Raw genomic sequence first — 19,803 nt, 5'->3', positions numbered from 1 at the left:
TTATGATTACCAACTGTGTATTCTCCTCCATCGGATTTACCCCTGCTCTTTCTCCTTCTAATCTGCTCTTCCTCACAGATGTTTTGCTTTTAATCACCACCACCTACTTTCCCCTCCACAGTAATACTTTTTCATACCTCTTTGGGTGAGATAATTTACCACATTCTACCTCTCCCTGTCCTTTTCTCTCAGTATATAGGCCTCTTTTTCACCCTTTGATTTTATTTTGCATATCATGTCATCCTAATCAACTATCTATGTATGTTCCTTCTAACTGCTCTTGTAGTGATAAAAAAATTTTATACATTAAAAATATCATCTTTCCCCATAGGAATGCATACAGTTTGACCTTATTGAATCCCTTAAGTTTTCTCTTATTTACTTTTTTTAGGCTTCTCTTGGGTCTCGTGTTTAGATGTCAGATTTTCAATTTAGATCTGGTCTTTTTGTCAGGAATGCTTGGAAATCTTTTATTTTATTAACAACTATTTTTTTCCTTACAAAGAATATACTCAGTTTTATTAGATAGGTGATTCTGGGTTTTCAACCTAAATCTTTTCCCTTTCAGGATATTATATTTTGGTCCTTTAATGTGGAGGCTGCTATTGCCTATGTAATCCTGATTGTAGCTCCATGGTATTTAAATTGTTTCTTTCTGACTACTTGAAGTATTTTTCTCCTTTGCTTAGAGGCTCTTGAATTTAGCTATAATATTCCTGGGAATTGTCATTTGGGGATTTATTTCTGGAGGTGATCTGTGGATTCTTTCAGTTTCTATTTTACTCTCTTGGTCAAGAATATCATGGCAATTTCCTGATAATTTCTTGTGTTATGATGTCCAGGTTTTTGTTTTTGTTTCTTGTTTCTTTTTTATAGCTGTTGGGTAGTAGAATAATTTTTAAATTCTCTCCTGGATCTATTTTCCAGGATTTTTTAAAATGAGATATTTCATGTTTTGTTCTTTTTTCACATTTAAAAAAAAAACGTGTTTTATTGTTTCTTAATGTTTCATGATATTTCAGGAAGTCATTAGCTTCTAGTTAACCAAATTCTAATTTTTAAGGAATGATTTTTCTTCCATGAGCTTTTGAATCTCTCTTCTTGCTTTGCTTTCATTTATTTTAAACTTGAGTTTTCTGCATTTCTACAAGTTTTAATTTTGTGGTGTACTTGCCTTTGGGTTGGGAATTCTGAAAGCCACCTCCCATTGTTGATTCAATCATTCCCTGAGATTTCTGATGAGAGCACTGTGAGCTACCCTGTGCTGGGAGCTCAAAGTCTAGCCTCAGGCTTGGGCCAGTGCTTTTGATCTCACTCTGGGCTTGATCAGGTTAGGCATGCTGTGGACTATCTTACCCTGGGGCTTGTAACTTCCCCTTGAGCTTAGGTAGAGGCTAGCTTTGGACCTCCATCTAGACTTACACAGGCCAGTACCCTGTGGACTGTCTTGTACTATTGCTAGGGGCTTTGCTCTGGGCTAACACAAATCAGATGTTCCTCACAGACTGCCTCGTGCCTCATTCCAGGCTTGGGCCAGGGCTTGTCACTTTATCAGGTATGTGTGGGGTTGCACTGCTATTGGCCTAGATGGGGTCTCAGGGTCTCAATATTAGCTTGGGCCCAGGTTCAAAACTTGGAACAGTAGATGATGGGGGTCCGAGGGTTACTGTTGATTTGTTCCTTACTCCTGGGTATAGCCTCCTGTGGGCTAAGCTGCCCATTCACCCTGGTGGCCCAAACTCTCTGCCTACCTTTCAAGTTGTTTTCTTCATGACAGTAGTTTCACTCAGTCTCTGTCGTTCTTTCACTCCAGTATTTATTTTGAGGCATTAATTTAAGATTGGTTGGGGAGGATTCTCATAGTGATTTGAGATTTCTCTGCTTTTACTCAGTCATCTTGGATTCACCCCTCCTTAAAAAAGTAAGGTATAACTTGTGATGCAAAATTTTCTCGTTTACGACATTCATACATTACATACATACACACTCATACATACATACACACATATATACATGCATGCATGCATACAAGTACATACATACTTACAGACTTTTAGACAAAACTGAATCTATAGTTAGAATCTTAAGTAGCGTGGACTATAATAGGTTTTGTGAATCCAGACATTCCCTTGAACTTCCTAATCTATTGTATAAATGGAGATTTGGAGCCTTTGGACTTCATCCCCTGGAAGTCCCTTAGTATTTCCCAAAATTCCCTTTTCCTGCGTCCTCATGTTTTGCATGATGGTATTTAAGTGACTAACTCCTCCCACTCCCCCCCTTTTTTTTGACCTGTGACCAAGCCGAATTCAGGCAGTTCTTTTGCTCTAGTTATTATTCATAAAACTTTTAAAATACAATACTTAGTTATTGAATATTAATTTTAAAACACATTTTGGTGACCACAAAGCGACTGCAAATTCTCAAAAAATTTTGAGCAGATAGCCTTACCGTAAAGATAGTAAGTTTGCCTGGTCACACTGCCCACCACGAGGGTCCGGTGGTGGACTGTGCTGCGCTCTTACCCCACCTTGCCACCTGTCACTGCTGGCTGTTTCTTCTGTCCGTCTGCTTGGCCAGCATTCCTCACCGCTCTCTACCCAGCTTGGAGCCTCCTCTTGCCAAGACCAGACCCACCACAAGAGCCTACCAATCCCTTTCCACATGTGTATATCTAGCCTGCCATAACCATTTTTCAGTGTGGAGAAAAGAACCTCACACCTTCTAATTTTCAAGCTGATTTTTTTTTTTAAGCTGATCCTGGACTCCTAGTTGAGAAGGCTATTACTAAAGGTTTTTCACAGGGAGGGCAGTTAGTTCCAAATCAGTAGGTTTAAAGTCAGTTTGGGGGAATAAGCCTTTTTCCCCCCCTTCTTTCTTGATCCAAAACACAAAGGAGAAGTATTTTTTCTCTCATATGCAAATATGCTATTGTTTTCCCTCAAAGTTTTGCTTCTTTCTGTTTACTCTGTAAACAAACTCCATTCAGCAGCTTTTAGGAAAAATGCTATTGCAAAGCATCCTTGAAACTCTGAAACAACAGTTTGAGTTGGTAGGGCTAAAAAGTGCAGTTTGGATCTGCTTGATTTTTTTCCTGGGACTTTTTATTTTCATTGGAGATTTCCCAAGTTATTTCCTTTTTCTCAAAAATATGCCACGGGCTAGGCTGCTTATGCTTCAAATCAACCTGAAATATTTTGACAAAGTTCTAAAAGTCCTAACTGCTCTCAACATGCAGAGTGTAGATTCTGCCCTATGCTTCTATGAAAAAATTCAGAGCACTGACAAAAAAAATCTAAATGGATAATAAATACTGGGAGAGGGGAAGGAAACTATAAGAGATCAGGAAGTTCTTGCTAACTGTTTTGAGTTTATTCTTCTCCTATAATAGTGAACAAGTCTATTGGGATTGGTGAAAAGGATTTTGACTGCACTGCCTGACTGTACCTTCTCATTGGTTTATATTATTGTATTCAATGATTTCTTTATGGTTTAATTTTTTTAAGTTCATCTGTTTTAATTTCATCAATATCTTTCTGTTATACTGAATCATTTTAAGCTATGTTTTGCCTATATTGATCTTTTGTACCTTTACCTTTGCTGAAGAACAAAAATGTCATTGTAAGCCCATGAACATCTTGCCCAAAACTTTGTCACTAGGTCCAGTAAAGATCACATGTTGCCTTTGTTAATTGTCATATAGATGATGATGGATGGATTTCAACAAAACTGGTCAAATTGTGTGCAATCTTTGGAGAATTTAATGAGCTAAGAATTTAAATGGTAATTCTAAGGTGTCTTCAGTAATAATTTTAATTAACTAGTGGTTTCTGAATGGAAGATTTTTTAAATATTTATATTATTAAAAATGTTGTATTAAAGGTAGAGAAACAAAGATATGTTCCTACCAAGGTGTTTACATGTAGCAGAAAGCTGGAAAAAGAGCTCCTGCAAAGCTCTTGAGTTTAATTTACTTCCACCAGAACAATCTAGATTTCTTAGTTATGTTCTAGACCCAAATAAATTTCAGTTTGTTTAAAAATATATTTGCCACGCTTGAAAGATTTGCTACATCTGTAAAAATTGTGACAAATATCCATCAGTTCATAGGGTTTTTTTATGTTGTACAGCAACTTATGTGAAATATGATAGTGGATTTGTTTGCTTTTGTAATTAACTGGGCTATTGTGAATTTTGGGGACTTTGGTACTTCTTTGAATGTGCATTATCTACTGTGTTATTGTTTTATTCTGAAATCATTTGTATTCACACATGGCTGACACAGTGTATCATTGATTTTAAGCTATATATTTTTTATTTTTAAAACTTTTATTATTGTTTTTCCTTGCATGTGCAATATAGTATCTGAGTTTTATTTTTTCTCTCCTTTTTGTATTTGAAGCAGCTGTCAACAGTATTGAGAAGATTTGTCTTTAATTTTTTTTATTTTGCAATAATATAAGTTTAAAATACATTTGTTCTAATATTAATGCATACCCCCAAAGCTTTAGAATATAAAAATGATACCATTGATTGTTTAAAAGAATTATGGGACTTCACTTCATGATTCTGTCTGATTCCAAAGGAAGGGAATAGACAGAAGAGCCACTCTACAGTGCTAAAGAAGCACAGAGCATTTGCATAGTGCCTATGGAGCACAAGGTCAAAGAGACCAAATCCCAGTGGGATTGATGTAATTTTGAGCCAAGACAAGAGGACTGTTTAACATGTGTTAAATGCAGGACTTCCTTGAGTCACATTCTATCAAGCACTTCCTTTTCACCAACATCTAGACTCCCATTTGCTGCTGAAATCTAGTCCCTTTTCTGTCTTTCATGGTGTGGCAAATTTTCTATAGTCTTGGTTACTGATTGGGTAAATGCATAATTGCTTAAATCTTTTTAATTGGGCCCTAATTCAAGAACCTGTTATAGATTTGTTTTTCCTTTACTTAGATTTTTTTAGACATAAGACTTTTACATTTTTTTTATACACAAGTTATTTTTCTCTTTTATTTGGATTTTTTCATGTTTTTGATTTTCTTTTGCAAATTGATTCATATACCTCATAACTCAGCCATGCCTCCCTAAGTGATTCCTGTGTTTGTTATTATTCACCTCAGGGGGGCCAAGTTATTGTTGTGAACTTTGATTTAAATTTGAACAATTTTAGGATAAGAAACTTACTACCTCCCAGAATCCACAATGCGCCATGATGATAGATGCTGGCAGAGACCACATGCTGCACCAGAATATCGAGAGTGAACTTTGGGATGTGAATTGAACTATGGGGAGGTTGAAATGCCTTTGCTTTAATGTATATATACTCTTATGCCAAAGAGGACTGCCCCAAATTGGCTTTTTGTCAACCTAGTAATCATTACTTTTGTTCTTTTTTTTCCCTTTTATCCACAAATAATTGCAATTTTTAAATTGATTGTGGCTCCATGATCCCTTTGGGGAAACTGGTGTGTATAAATAGAGATTTGGACTTCATCCCCCCAGAAGTCCCTTAGTATTTCCTCAAACCTCCTTTTCCTGCATCCTTGTTTATGGTATTTAAATGGCTGTAACTCCTCCCACTTCCTCTTTTTTGACCTGTGATCAAGCTGAATCCAGGCAGTTCTTTTGCTCTGGTTATTATTCATAAAACTTTTAAAATATAATACTTAGTTATTGAATATTAATTTTAAAACACTATCTTGGGGTTTAAAGTGTAATATGAATACACTCATAAAGCTAAATATAGTTGTTTAGAACTAAGAATGATTAGCTAATATATTATTGACTATAGTTTACAACATTTACAGAAATTTTGAAAATATACATACAGTTTACTGATAAAGAGCTCTTGGGTTTTAGTTTGTAGTAAATATAGTCACTGTCAACCTTGAAAAGAGGAAATTCCAAATGATAATATTAGTTCATGAATTTGGAGATTTATTTCAATTGAAGAAAAAGATCTTTAATCAGTGTAGAGAATTTAAATCAGACTAGCTTTCTTAAAATATTTAATTCTATTTTTTATTTATATTTCAATGTGAAATTATATTTATATATAAAACTATTGATTCATTCATCATAGATTGAACAGTTGGACCCCTAACTGTTACTTGTCGTTCCTTATATTAATCACTTGCTAATTCTTTAGTATGTTGCCTAAAACAACTGTTTCCCAAGCTTTTTCCATTCTCAAGTTTTTAATTTTATTGTCCATTCCTCACTTACCCATGGCCCTATTTTCAAGAGAAAAATTAGACTTTCTATTATGCTGACTGATGAGATCAAGGCAGGCGGGCTTGAGATAGCTCATTAGCTGTCTCTGCATTAATTTTCTCTTCTCTTCTTCCAGTACGAAAGAAAGAAGTGTTGTTCCTTTTCAGAGCCAACCTCTTAGCCAATACTCAAGGTTCTGTCCTTTGGACTTCATTCAGTTGTTTCAGTTATCTTTTCCTTTCCCTTCCTGCCAATTACAAGCACCTTTTTTTTTTAAAGCAACTTCATTCCATCCAACTCGAAGACTCCTTTCCTTTTGATTTGAGACAAGCATATATCTCCCCCTCCCCTATGTTGAGAAAACCTTTAGTTTCCTACCACTCTTCTTTCATTTCTACTTCTCACTGTTCTGTCTACTTCCTCTATTTCTGGTGGATCACCTCCTTTTATTACAGTCTCACCAAATTGGCTTGCCCTAGGCTTTCTGATTCTGTACCTTTTTTTAACACCATTCCCTCTCATGGAATGCTTGATTATACATTAAACTTAGGAGTTAGGAAGAGCTGCATTCAAATTTTGTCACAGAGTATTGTGTTTTTCACTCACAAGGCCATCACCTTAGTTCAGGGTCAGGAATCTAAATCAGTGCTATCAAACTCAAATAGAAATGGTAACCACTAAATGGCACATAAAGATCCTCGTGGGCTGCATATTAATTTAGAAGATCATACTTGATACTTCTAATCTAGAGTAGAGGTGTCAAACTTACAACCTTCAAAATCCTTAGATTAAACTGTAATGGGAAAATGTTTAACAAAATAAAAATATAGTACAACAAAAATAATGTTAATTTGCGGTTTTCCCAGTCATTATGGTACCAACATAGTTTGACACCACTGATAGACTAATGTAATAGCCTTTTTTCTTTATAATAGCCTTTTAGTTGACCTCCCTGCTTCTTTTCTTTACCCTTCTCAATATATACATAGCTGCATAAATAATCTTCCCAAAGTACAAATGGGTCCTTAACCAAGTCATCTCTTTGTTTAAACATTTTTAGTCTCCTTGTTGGTTCTAGGATAAAATACAAGCTTCTGAACCTTTCATTTTAGATCTTACATAGTCCAACTTTCAGCTACCTTTCCAACTTTATTTCATACTATTCTTTTTTACAAATTGTATTTTAGGCAAAGTGGATTTTTCCTCAAAATTGACAGATTGACATTTCTCTTCCTTATTCCATCTACCATTTTCAGAATATATTCCCTATGTTCCACTGCCTTTTGGAATCTCATTGTCCAGGCTCTATTTATGCCATTTCTTTTATGAAGTCTTTCTGGGGCAGGGTGGGGAAGTGTCTTGTCTGTACAAATAAATGAGTACAAATTGGGAGATAGTTCAGAAGTGGAGTGGGTCCAAACTAGATTAAAATTTATTTAGGAAATATTAACAAAATAAATCAAAATACAGATAATATTTCATTTTATAACTAAATCAATATGTGGTCTTTCAGGAATCTTTGTACAGATTGTTGTTCAGTCATTTTTTTCCAGTTACTCTTTGTTACCCCACTTGAGGTTTCCTTGGCAAAAATACTGGAGTGGTTTGCTGTTTCCTTCTTCAGATCTTTTTACAGATGAATAACTGAGATAAACAGAGTTAAGTGACTTGTCCTAGGTCATATAACCAGTAAGTGTCTGAGACTAGGTTTGAACTCATGAAAGATGAGTCTTTAGGACTCCAAACCTAGTGTTCTATCCAGTGTATAATGTTGCCATATGGATAGTGTATGTGTGGATTAGTGGCTCCAATTTCTGTTTGAATTTGCTACCAAAGAATATAAATTATCTTGAAGTTAGAGACTGATTGATTAATTTTTGTCTTTTTTATTACTATCACCCAGAGCAGTGCCTAGTATAAAGGAAGCATTTAATCAGTGTTAATTGCATTGATTGAGGTCATATTCTTCAATGTGAGTACAATTAGTTGAAGACAAGGAGTATTTATCATTTTCCTTTGAATGTGCTTCCAATATCTATTGTAGTACCTTGCATATAATGTAGGTAAATTAATGCTAGTTGAATTAAATTGCAATGTATTACACTAAATATTGGGGATTACAAAAAATGTAAGTCTTTGCCTTCAAGTAGTTTACTTCTTACTGGATGGTATTTCATGGAAATGGGTAATTAGGGGGGTTGAGCCAAGATGGCTGAGAAGGTATAGGGGCCCATCCATTTTCTACCAAATTACCCTCCAAATAAAGCAATGATATATAACACCTCAAAATGCATTCTGGAGAAGCATAGCCCACAAAAGCACAACAGTGCCCCAAACAGCCCCAAACAACCTGGAAGACCAGTGGAAGGAATATAGGATACTAGGGTGGAAGGTGGAACACAGAACACGGCATGCCAGGACTCACCCCACTAAAGCAACATGCCTTGGACATGACTGAAGCAGCAACCAAGGCTTCTGGAACTCTCAGCCACAGATGGTAAGGGAGATTGAACAGTTGTTCAGGAGATTACAGGGGTCCCATTGTTAGTGGGTGCAAGAACCTTCTCATAGCCCATATGCAAAACCAGTTTATAGTCCTGCAATACAGTCACAGGGTGAGAAGGAACACCAACATACACCAGCATTTGCAGCCACAGGGGAGTAGGGGACCCTGGTCACATTTCCAAGGGATAAAAGATTGTTTGGGGTTACTCACAGATCAGAGCACAGGCTAGGAGAATATAAATACACTTCTTACATCAGACCACCTTGAAAGAACTGAAAGCAGTTGGATCTTAAGTGCCAGCTCTGAAGATAGCTGCACAAAGAACCTGACTTAAAAAACAACAACAACAACAGAATAGGCCAATTGATCAAAGAGGCACAAAAATCCGAAGAGGAGAAGAACTCTTCAAAAAGCAGAATTGCTAAGTGGAAAAAAATATACAAAAATGCACTAAAGAGGCAGCTGGGTGGCTCAGTGGATTGAGAGCTAGGCCCAAAGCCGGGAGATCCTGAGTTCAAATGTGGCCTCAGACACTTCCTAGCCATGTGACCCTGGGCAAGCCATTCAACCCCCCATTGTCTAGCCCTTACTGCTCTTCTGCCTTAGAACCAATACACATTATTGATTTTAAGATGAAAGGTAAGAAAAAAAAAAGATGAAAGGTAAGGCTTTTTTTTTTTAAACACCTAAGAGAAAGAGTTCTTGAAAGAAAAAATTGGACCTTTGTAAAAAGATAGACGAAAATTTGCTGAGAAAAAGAACTCTTTACAAAGTAGAATTGGCCAAGTTGAAAAGGAAGTACAAAAGCTCACTCAAGAAAATCATGTCTTAAAAATTAGAATCAGGCAAATGGAAGCTAATGACTCCATGAGACATCAAGAAACAATCAAAGTCAAAAGAATAAAAAAATTGAAGAAAATGTAGACTATCGCACTAAAAAAAAAACTGATCTGGAAAATAAATCCAGAAGAGATCATTTAAAAATTATTGGACTACCTGAAAACCATGATAAAAAAGAGCTTAGATATAATTTTTCAATAAATCATCAAGGAAAACTGCGCTAATATTCTTGAACCAAGGGACAAAATAGAAATTGGAAGAATCCACTTACCCAGTGAAACTAAGGAGTATACATAGACAGAGGGCAGGGGAGGAAGTTGAATATGATGGATGATTTAAAAATTAAAATTAAGGCATGAGAGAGGAATGCATTAGGAGAAGGGGAAAGAGAAGAATAGAATGGAACTAATTATAGCACATAAAGGAATGTTCACAGTGGAGGAGATCAGGAAAGTGGGGAGGACATGTGAATGTCACTCTCAACAGAATTGGCTCAGTGAGAAAGAACATACACTATCAGTCAAGTATAGAAAAGGTATCTTACCCTACAGGAAAGTAGGCAGGAAAGGGGAAAAGAAAAGGGGGATGGAGCTGATAGAAAAGAGTTGGGGTGGTGGAAGTCAGAAACTAAACAGAGGTAAAGAAGATGGAAAGTGTACACAGTAATCATAATGGTACAGAAATGTTTTATAAGTCTTTCCTAAATAAAGACTTCTTTTCTCAAATAAATAGAGAAATGAGTTGAATATATAAGAATACAAGTCATTCCCCTGTTGACAAATGGTCAAAGGATATGAACAGACAGTTCTCAGAGTAATTAAATCTCTCAATAGTCATGAAAAAAATGTTCTAAATCAGTATTATTTAGAGAAATTCAAATTAAAATAACCCTAAAGTACCTTGCCTATTGACTATCAGATTGGCTATTTTGGAATATCATATTCCATGCCTTTCTTTTTTTCAGTGTGGATGCAGCCAGATCCTGAGTTATCCTCACTGTGGTTCCTTGGTATCTGAATGACTTCTTCTTGGCAGCTTGTAATATCTTTTCTTTGGTCTGATAGTTCTTGAATTTGGCTATAACATTCCTGGGTGTTGTCAGTTGGTGATTAAGTATAGGAGGTGATCTGTGGATTCTATCAATCTCCACGTTTCCCTCTTGTTCAAGGATTTTGGGGCAGTTTTCTTTAATAATTTCCTGTAATATAATGCCCAGGCTTTTTCTTCTGTCATGGACTTCTGGTAGGCCAATAATTCTTAAATTGTCTCTCTTTGAACGATTTTCTAAATCCTCTGTTTTGTGAATGAGATGCTTCATATTTTCCTCAATTTTTTTCATTTTTTTTGGTTTTGTTTTATAGAGTCCTGCTGCCTTGTGAAGTCGCTCGATTCTAGTTGTTGTATTCTGGTTCTTAAAGACTGGATTTCATCCTTAGTTTTTTGGTCGTCCTTTTCCTTTTGGTCGGATTTTCTTTGGAGGTCATCTTTCATCTGCTTTGCCTCATCTTTCATCTGCTTTGCCTCATCTTTCATCTCCTTTGCCTCGTTTTCCAGCTGGTTGATTTTGGCTTTCAAGACACTATTTTCTGTTTCTAGATGACTTATCTTAGTTTTTAAGTTCTTTTCCCAATTGTCTTCAGCCTCTCTTAATTGTGTTTTGAATTGCATTTTGAGTCTTCCAAAACCTGTATCCAATTCGCTGGGATTTCTGATTTTTTCTTTGCTGGGTCCTCCCCCTCTGTTTCATTCACTCTTTGCTCATTACCTGTGCAGAAGCTGTCTATTGTAATTTCTTTCTTCTTTTTCTGTTGTTTGCTCGAGTTTACCCCTTCTTTGCTCCCTGTATTTGGCTGTGCTCTTGCTCCTCTCATTTTGTTTTGGTTTTGGGGCTATCAGTCTCCCCTCTTGGAACTTTGTTAGATCTCTTGGTACAGTCTCTAGGGGAGAAATGTTAGCTTCCCTGTCCTCTGGAGGCTTTTGATTGGATTGAGTTCAATTGGGTTGGGCTGTATGTGGTATGAAGCTCTGAGGCTCTGAAGACTCCTGGAAGGCTGGGCCACCCAGGCTCTCTCCAGTTCTCTCCAGCTGCTTCTCTGCTGTCGGCAAGTGCCTTTCCAGATTGGCATTTTGAACAGGAACAGAAAATGACAAAACTTGGAGAGGATGTGGAAAAACTGGGACATGAATGCACTGTTAGGAGAGTTGTGAATTAATTCAATCATTCAGAACAGTTTGGACCTATTCCCAAAGGTCTATTAAACTATACATATCCTGTGACCCAGCAGTAAATTACTAGGTTTGTGTTCCAAAGAGATTAAAAAAAGAAAAGGAGGAAGGACCTTTAAATGCAAAAATATGTAAAATAGTTCTTTTAAGGAGGGGGCAAAGATTTGGAAAGTGAAGGGTTACCTATCAGTTGGGGAATGGTTGAGTAAGTTATAGTATATGATTTTAACGGAATACTATTTATTGTGTTATAAGAAATGACAAGCAGGAGAAGCTCAAAAAAACCTGGAAAGACTTGCATGAACCGAAGCAGAGTGAGATAAGCAGAACCAAGAGAACATTGTGCAGGAAATGCTTTAGGAATTGACAGGAATACTTCATATAGAACAACTGTTGGATAACAGCTATTTTTAGCAACATACTAATCTAAAACTATGCCAAGGGACTCCTGATAAAAAAAAAATATATACATATCATCTACCTCCAGAGAAAAAGAACTGAATCTAAATCCAGACCAAAGGAAACTTTATTACTTTCTTAATTTTTTTTTCTATTTGAGTTTCCTTCCACAAAAGGATTAATAAGAAAAATGTTTTACAGTGTTTGGGTGATAATACATATATAATCCAGTAGAATTGCTTGTCAGCTCTAGGAGGGAAGAAGGAAGAAGGACAACATGAATCATGTAATCTTGAAAAACTTATGTGTAAATTTGTCACTGGAATAAGATAAAGAATAAAAATTTAATAATAAAGAAAAAAATTAAAAATATGAAAATTGTTTTACATGATTGCACATGTAAGATCTATATGAGATTGCTTACCATCTGAATGGAGGTGAGGAGGAAGAAGAGTAGGAGTGACATCAAAGGCCTTATAAAGAGAAGTGGCTAGGCAATAGTGTGCTGTTTTGGGCAAGAAATTCTACCTGAACAGGTTTATAGCATTTAGCATTCCTCTTGAACTGGACCCTAGGAAGAGAGAAAGTGGTTTTTGTAGTTAGGGTGACCTGGTGATTTTTCTTTCTCTCCAACTTTTACTAATAAATAATTATAAATTAATATACAGTGACCACGAAAATTCAAATCATTACAAGATTCAATATTCTTTTAAAAGGTTTGGAAACTTTCTATATGCAGTTGGGGGTGTAAGGGGTAAATTTAGGGCTTTTTGACTAATATATTATCCTTATGGTTACCAGGGATTAATTCAAATCCCAATAAAAATACTCGTCAGTTTGGGGATTTTGCGGTGATTTAATTTAATATAGAGGGAAGGAATTAAGAAGAAAAGAGGGAAAAGGATATAAGATTTCTCTGGCCTAGCCTGAGCCCAGGGGAGTTCAGAGACCTTCCAGCCACGAGGCCTCCTCCGAGATGAGGGGCCTCCAAGGAGGATGGTGTTTTTAGGAAAGGTAAAGGAAAAAAACCAATCAGTTTAAACTCTGAGAGAGCTCAGGGAAGACACCTCACCTGAACCATGCTACTAAGCTTCTAGGACTGTATCAAGGACGCTGACTGCCAAGACAATAGCTGCAGCCACACCAAGATGCCTCTGCTGCCCAACGAGAGCCACAGCCACAGCCACCTCTCCTTGAAAAGAGGGCAGAGAGAGGAAGTGATAAGAAATATATAAACCGTTTTTTGCATCACTTCCTGTGTCTCACATGTACCAGTGGTAGCTTAAGCTTCACTTAAGATAGCCCAGGAGAGTCTGTCAGTTGTTTCTGATTTGTCATTTTCTAGCACATGTCTGTCATAGGCCGTCCTTCTCAACACTTTTAATCCTTAAGTAGGGGTGTAGACATTCCTGTTTGTTAGACTAAGCAGGGTGGAGTAAATCAAAAATTCACAGGGGAAATTTTATTTTTAGATGGCTAAGTAAGAATTAGGTGGTTTGGGGGGCAGCTGGATGGCTCAGTAAATTGAGAGCCAGGCCTAGAGACTGGAGGTCCTAGATTCAAATCTGGCCTCAGATACTTCCCAGCTGTGTGACCCTGGGCAAGTCACTTAACTCCCATTGCCTAGCCCTTAGCACTCTTCTGCCTTGAAACCAATACACAGTATTGATTCCAACATGGAAGATAAGGGTTTAAAAAAAAAAAAGAATTAGGTAGTTTGAAGTGGGGGGAAATGTACTGACTATTTAAGGGAACAGGAAAGTAGATTTGTCTAAAAGTTAAGAGACAGAATGGGCTGTCATTCTAGATATGAGGTTAGGGGCAACCTGTGTAAATAAAGCTGTAGAGGCAAGAAATGAAATGAGAACAGAAAGGCCAATTTGATAGGAAGGTTGATTTTGTGAAGAGGAGTAGTAAAGTATGAAATTGGTCTAGAAAGAGAAGCTAGAGCCAGATTGAATAGGACATTGAATACCAAGTTGATGAATTTTTTATTTTTTCAAAGAGGCATTAAGGAGCTACCAAAATTTTTTAGGTAGGGAAACGTTAGGTGTGTCAGACTTCTTGTATGTTGAATTGAATTGAATTTGGGAAAGAATTGGATTTGGATTAAATTTGAATAGCTTGGCTTGAATGGGGCTTCCATTATTTGCTAGGTATGCATTTTTGGACAAGACACATATTTATTTATAGTATCTATTGTTTTAACAATTAAAGGAAATGATTTGTTGAAAAGCAACTTATATTCAACTATTGTAATACTTTTTTTAGCTAGTCTTGTTCTAGGTCTAACCCTTTCCTAATCTATACATTTCATGATCTTGCCCAAGGAGTCTTCCTAATTCAAAATCATGCTCGTGTCAGTCCTTACTTATCAGGTTCCAACCTGACTTCCTTGCCTATGTCTCATACTTTTTACTCTTCATATGTGCTGTTTTCTAGCCAAATTGGGTCATTCACTGTTCCCAGTTTTTAATCTTTCTTTTTTCAGTATCCATTGACCCCAGTTGTCTTCAAGTATTTGAATATTTGACCTCCAAAAATAGAGATTTGCCTTTATTCTGAGTGACCCCAAGTGCAAAAAGTAGAAGCGGTGGTACAGAAAGTCATGTTTCAACACATTGTAAGGGAAACGTTTAAGAAAGTAGTTGTCCAGGAGTGGAATTGGTTACGGGAGTTAGTAAGCCACTAAGTTCCCTAAATTAGACGTCTTCCAAACAGTTTGGATTACTCTTTGTTGGAAATGCTGTAGACTAGTGTAGAGGATTCTTAATAAGATGTGAGTCAGAGTAGACTGCCTCTACAGCCCTTTCCAGTTCTGTAAAGTGTAATGGAAATGGAGAGGCTGATATTTCATACCCAGAAAATTTGTTCTAAATGGTGTATTGAATCCATCTCAGCCAATTGTTAAATTTTCATTGTAACCACTTACACATTGCAAATCAGCAAGTACTACAAATCAAGACTTTATTGATTGTCTAGGCCAGTGATGTCAAAATCAAGTAGAAAATTATCTCTGTGGCCTAATATCGATTAGAAAACTACATGTTGATATTACATATGTTCTATTATATTTTTGTTTATTTTGTTAAACATTTCTCAGTTACATTTTAATCTTCTCCTGAGTTGTATGGGTAGTTTCAGGTGAATGTGACTACCCTGGTCTATACCTAAGAAAGTAATGTAGAAAATGTTAATAGTGCAAATGAAGCTTAAAAGTGTGGTTTGCTTACTTTTGTTTCTGGATTGCTGATTGTTAAATATTTATTAGCATACCATTTGTGGATTGTGATTATTCACTTACTGGTATGCACAACTCTAGGCTTAAAATAGTGAGCTGTCTTAGGAAAGAGAAAAAAGAAAACCTGAAGATTAAAATTCCTGAAAGAATGCTCAAGTGTAGTTTTTTTGTTTGTTTTTTTAACCCTTACCTTCCATCCTACAATTGCTACTGTGTATTCATTCAAAATGGTAAGGCTTAGGCAGTGGGGGTTAAGTGATTTGCCCAAGTTCATACAGCTAGGAAGTTTAAAACTGAGGCCAGCTTTAAACTCAGGACCTCCAGGCCTGACTTTAAATCCACTGAGCCATCTAGCTGCCCCCTAAAGTGTAGTTTTAAGTATTTTATAGATGCAAAGGAAGAGAGATGTTCAGGCGTGACTTGATCCACATACTTTTCTTGTCCAAGTTTTACTTGCAACCAGGAACAGGAAATGTTATTCAATTCATTGGTGGGCTTTTATTGACAACTTTAAATACACATTTTTATCTTTGAGATATATGTATTCTTGAATTTTTCTGTATTACTGAGCTATTTCCAAAATGAGAAGTGCTGTTAACAGTTGAAGATAAGAAAGAAGCCAAACCATTGAAAGACATTGTTTTATATACTTTATAACTGACCCTAATTGTTAGTGTTTGTAAAGGTTTTGGTAAACTGATCTTGAGATTTTGAATTTCTGGTTTGGGGGTTTACTTTGTTCCTTAACTCCAAGTTTACTTTTACTCCTATTCAGCTTATACTCTACCTCTTTTCTCAAGACTGTAGGTGGTTTTTTCTGCCAATAGGTGGCATAGGGCCCCTTTAAGAAAGATTATCCCAATATGAAAACAAGGTATTAAAAACAGATTAACCTAATTCAGGCAAGTATTTTTAAAGGTGAAGCTTTCAAAAGTTTGAAATGTGATCAACTTGACTGAAATATTTTCTTGGGAATATATTAAAAATGTTCTCAGTTTTCAGATAGCTAGAACCTAGCCTTTGGTAATAGAGATGGCATGCCCAGTCTTTCCAAATGTAAACCAACAACTAAATGTGAAATGTGGTCATCTTCAGAAGTCTGTTCTGTATTTCTTTTCCCAAGATTTGAGCACCTTAATTATAGGTAATATGAATTACTAAAAATGAACTATTTAGAAAACTTGTATTTCTTGATTCAAGAAGAAATGCTATATATAGCACTTGGAAGGTAAATTTAGAATTAATACTCTTTTGGTTCTAAGGCAGAAGAGCGGTAAGTGCTAGGCAGTGGAGATTAAGTGACTTGTCCAGGGTCATCCAGCTGGGATGTGTCCAAAGTCAAATTTGAACACAAGACTTCCCTTCTCTGACTGTTGTATATGGATGTAAAAAATAACATTGTATTGTAAAGAGCAACAAATATAAAGATTTAGGAGATTATAGGAAGGCTTTTATTTTACTTTTAAATTTTATTTTTATTATACAAAACACTTCCATATTGATCACAACCATATATAACCAAAACCCCCAAATAAACCCATAAATACAACTCCAGCAGTTCATTCTCTGGTAGATAGCATTCCTCATCATAAGTCTTTCAGGATTATCTCTAAAAATCACATTGCTGAGAGGAGCCAAGTTTTCACATATAATCATCATACAATATTGCTGTTCTTGTGTAGTGTCCTCCCAGCTCTGCTTATTTTGCTCTGCATCCATTTGTGCAGATCTTTCCACCTTTTTTCTGAAATCATTTTATTATTTCTTATTGCACAATAATATTCCATCACCAATGCATACCACAGTTTGTTCAGCCATTCCCTAATTGATGCACATCCCCTCAGTTTCTAATTCTTTGCCACCCCAAAAAGAACAACTATAAATGTTTTTGTACAAGCAGATCTTTTTTTTATTATCTCTTTAGGCTGCAGATTTAGTAGCAGTATTACTGAATCAAAGAGTATGACAATTTTATAACCCTTTGAGCAGAGTTCCAAATTGCCCTCTAGAATGATTAGATCAGTTAGGAAGCCTTATGAACTGATGGCAGAGCAAAATCAGGAAAACAGTATACCCTGTAACTAAAATAGCATACGAAAAGAATGGATAAGTTTAAGCGAGTCCGTGGTTATTTAGGCACTTACTGTATGCCAAGCACTGGCCTGAAAATGGAGGAAAGCAAAACCATAGTCCCTGCCTTAAAGGACCTTACATCCTAATGAGAAAAATAGAGTGCATAAACGACTCTGTGCACGTTTCATGTGGTCTGAATGGAAGTTACTCTTAGAAGAGGGAAACTGGGAGGAGGAAGTGACCTGTAAAGGCCTTTGATAGAAGATAAATTTTGAGCTGAGTCATATTGAAAGCCAGGGAAACTAGGAGACAGAAGTAATAAGAGAAAACATTTCAAGCATGTGGGACAGTTAGTATAGTTGTTGAAAGAATGTGCCTTGTACAAAGAGCATCAAGTAGGCCAGGTTAGCCTAGAAAGGGAGAATGGGGCCAGATTATAAAGGGTTTTAATTGTTTATATTTATTATGTTTATGTTATAATTATGTTTATATTTGATTCTGGAAGTAATAGGGAGCCACTTGAGTGTGTTCAGGAGGAGGTGTCATATAATGATTGATAGAACAAGTAAAATATCTTTGTTATGTATTTAAATCAGTGAGAGATGACTTGTGTCTGCAGCCTTCCTTTTTCTCTGCCACTCATTCAAACAACACGTACACAGTACCAACATGGAGAAAAATGTCGTAAGATCCTATCAGTCAGACTTTATCTGGTATAGTCTCTCTGCTTATGGCTTTTACGAACTCTCCCTGCTTTCTTTGGAGAAGGGTACTAGCAGTTGATAGGGAAAGAAGTGGGCTATATAACTGGGAGTAAAATTTTTTGTCAAAAGCAGTTTGGCTCAGTAGAACAAAACCAGCCTTAAAAGCTCTCCTCCAGTGAAGTTTTCCTCATTTGTGTGTTGAATATACAAGATTCCTTTATAGATTTAATCACAGAGATAAATGTGTTCAAAGGAATCCTTTGATTAGTATCAAAGAGATCATTAAACTAGGAGATGCATTCTTTTAGAAAAGATATTTACCATTTTTGTGTGTGATGCCCTTCAGCGTCCAACTAGAATAGCAATTCTTTATACTTGAGTTTCTCCACATGTTCCAGTTTGAGTGACAATTTGCTGGTTACATCAAATTCCTGAACATCAGATTTTCTCAGAGAGATCCATACTAGTCAGAAAAGATTGAGTCACATAAGAAAACAGAGTGAGGAGTTCTGTTTTTCTTGAATTATAAAAAATGGATCACAACATTTCAGAAAAATATTTCTTGGAAATAACAATTCTTTAAGCTTTTGTTCAGACCTTAAAAAAAAAACTATTTTGCTGCCCAGACTAGATCCAGCAGTAATACTGATATTTTTCTTTCCTCATATTTTCCTCTTATGCCCAAATAGTAATGCTAAACAGTTGGATGGTAATTTAAGTCCTTAGAATGAAGGAAGTTATTCTAACATTTATAAACAAGTATTATTATGGACATAATAGGTATCCTAGTAAATATGATTTTCAATTTATTTATTGGAAAAGTTGGTCAGTAGCTATATTAGTCATTGCATTATCATTGGTAGAGTAAAAGATAGATATTTTTCTGGTGACTTTCTTGTAAGTAAAGATAGGACTGATACAGACAATACTACACATTTATTAAGTGCCTGTTATGTGCAGAGTAGCTGCTCGCCAGGCAACGGCTTCGACAGGCCGGCTAAACCTTGTGAGGGTGGCCATCGCGTCGTCGACCCCTGGTGAACCAGGGCTTTGCTCACCCAGCATGTGAAGACTGCTTCGGCCGAACAGATGGAAGAGACCAACGGCTGAGATGGCGCCGCAGCAAAGCACTGTGGAGTGCTCAGTGTGTTGGAGCACAAAGGACAACACGGCCACCCAATGCAGCTGAGGAAGTCTCCAGGTGTAACGACTTTTCGTGCCACTGGACCCAGGCTTCCAACACCGAGAGACTGCCTCTGTGCATCAACTCTTCCACTTAAATCTTCATGCACAAATGTCTTTCTGCACAAAAACGTCATCCTCGGTTACCGAGAGACTGCTACTACTACTACTACTACCACTACTGCTATTATGTGCAGAGGACCTGCAGTATAACTATGAATGGTGAAGTGTGAGATTTGTAACCAAGTAAGCAGTTAAGTTGAACACTTAACAGATTGGTCAAACGTAACAGAATGTAGACAGTTTGCTGTGATGGATCAGAACTCAGCTAGTGAAATCTCTTCAATTTTTAAAAATTTGTTTAGGGACTGTTAGGTGGGAGGTCCTGAGTTCAAATTTGGCCTCAGATACATCCTA

At 36.5% G+C, this 19,803-nt stretch overlaps 1 protein-coding gene across 2 annotated transcripts in view; it reads left to right on the top strand.

Annotated features, from left to right (window-relative positions):
- The window catches only part of ZNF654 (zinc finger protein 654), a 103,205-nt gene that overhangs the window by 43,612 nt on the left and 39,790 nt on the right, over positions 1–19,803 (top strand). The window lies entirely within an intron of this gene.

The sequence above is a fragment of the Monodelphis domestica genome, chromosome 8, assembly GCF_027887165.1.
Source record: "Monodelphis domestica isolate mMonDom1 chromosome 8, mMonDom1.pri, whole genome shotgun sequence".
Classification (NCBI taxonomy): Eukaryota; Metazoa; Chordata; class Mammalia; order Didelphimorphia; family Didelphidae; genus Monodelphis; species Monodelphis domestica.
This window is presented reverse-complemented; position numbering and strand designations above follow the sequence as displayed.